The following is a 2,308-nucleotide window of genomic DNA, read 5'->3' on the forward strand; positions in this document are numbered from 1 at the left end:
ACATACAGTTATTTACACCTATTTGGCAGCAAATCCAGATGGTGCTGTCCTGTACACACTTTGTACTGTTGTGGGTAAACAGGTGAAATGAGATAGATACCTTCAGTACATTGAAGTTTCAAGAGAATGAATTCAAGTTCAAGGTTTCCACTAGCCCCCTTGTCAAACCGCTTTCCATCCTTCAGTTGCGACTTGTTTTGCATCTCAGTGTCTGGATTTGGTCCTTCTTAGAAACTGAGAGATATCCATATGGGGCTGTGTACTTCCCAGCATTTTACCAGCTCTCTACCTCCCACGGACACCCTCAGCCCAATACTGATCATCTCAGGCTGGCTGGGGAACAGGAACAGGAGTTCAAAGGTTCTTGAATTGGATGATTATTGGACTTTCAGTTACATTTTTCTATTGTATGGTGTATAGCTCAGCTTGCAGGACTATACAGATGTGAAACTTGGCAAATACCTATGTAGGAAGTAGGCATATGCTTCTGCTTTTTTCTTTGGCACCTTTAGATTACATCTCTAGGCCTCCACTATGGATCTGCAGCTAGAAGTGATGGGAAAGAGCTTTCTGGCATAATAGAAGGCTTTGTGAAACATCTGTGGAACTTTCTGTGCAGCGGTACAGTTAGCACACTTTTCCCACGGACACAGAAAATTGATGCAATATCCAAGGCAACTTGGAGATATATCTCTCTCTCTCTCTCCCTGTATATGTATGTATATATATAAGGTTTTTATAAAACAGACATGTAGCTCCTCCTTGAAAGTCTAATTTCAGTTAAGAACTATATTGAGGCTTCAGGAGGGCAGAACCTTTAATTTTTTTTGGAATTTAGATTTTGATCTGACAAATTTAGATTTGGATTTTGATGGATGAGATACCAGATCAGATTACACAAAGCAGTCTTTTACAGAAGACCATGTCAGAACAGAAGATAGGCACATTTTGACTTTGCATCTTCCAAGTCCTTACATGTAAGACTGAGGAAATCTGAAAAATTAAGGGATCCAGCTTCTTAGGGAAATGACAAGGAAGCTTTAAATAAATATGAAATCTGCTTTGCTAGTGCAAAGGTCCTGTTCTTGACATGAGGAGAGGTTCTCCTCCACAACACAGTAGTTTTTTGCCTGGAGCAATGGCTATTATTTTAGTTCAGACCACCCACCCTCATCACAAGGCTTAAGAATTTACAAATTTAGAAGAGCAATTACATAGAAAGGATAATGCAGACCAAAAAATCCTGTAGTAGTGGGACACTTTTCAGCAGCCTAAGCCAGGAAATAAAGTATAAAACAGGACAAAGCAAAAATTACACAACTGCAACAGCTGCTAATATAATCTGGTTTTGCTTTCTAGAGAATACTTTCTTGGAAAGCCCTAAAAGATAATGACTTTCCATTCAGCAAATACTTTAATGTTCTAATCATGGTATTTGAAGCTGGTTTACACAGAAAATGTCTAATTCTCTATTTCACCTAAACTTCCCCTTTGCTAATGAGTGACAGATTTTTCCAGTGAAAGTTTTGGCCTAAATTCTCCTTAGGTTCTAAATCCCCAGGTCCCATAAGAAATGTGGCCAAGCAGGGCTTTGAACCTGCTTTCTAAAACAGAAAAAGCACCACAGTCATCACCATTCTTCTTGAAGTATGAATACATTGGAAATTTGATATGGGCTTACACACAGAGAATATGAAGTTAAAGGCAATTAAATATTATGTAAAAATAAACAGTTCTTGGGCATTTTACATCTCATTTATTCACTTATAGGAATAATATGGGAGACTGTGCATTAATGAGACATGCAGCTATAATAATAAAGGTGTGTGTTTAACAGGGGTAAAGATTGTGTTTCTAAAACATGCTGAAGGAACATTATTATTTGGCATTGATCCCTTAGAAATTTTAAGGATAAATACTATGTACTAAATAATCCATGGCATACATGTTCTTATAGGAATATACAGATAAATAAAGTTATCTAATGAAGAACAGTGCACAAACTGTGTTGGGATTTTACCTAAAGATTTCACTGAAAGCTACTGGAACTCTGCCACTAACTTCCCTGGGCCCAAATTATTACTCTCCTATGTCCCATTACTTTAAATCAGTATATATATTCCTGAGGGTCCTATCTGCTTGGAGTTTGCCCTTAAAACCTCAGGAACTAAACTGGAGAAATTAACTGAATTAAGTTAGAATTGATTTGCCCCTTGGTCTCATATTTCTGCAACTAGTCTGTTTCTTTATAGCAGAAAACAAAAACTTGGTATTTTGGTGAGGCTGTGTAGTGAATCACAAAGACATA

Source organism: Motacilla alba, chromosome 3, assembly GCF_015832195.1.
Source record: "Motacilla alba alba isolate MOTALB_02 chromosome 3, Motacilla_alba_V1.0_pri, whole genome shotgun sequence".
Lineage (NCBI taxonomy): Eukaryota > Metazoa > Chordata > Aves > Passeriformes > Motacillidae > Motacilla > Motacilla alba.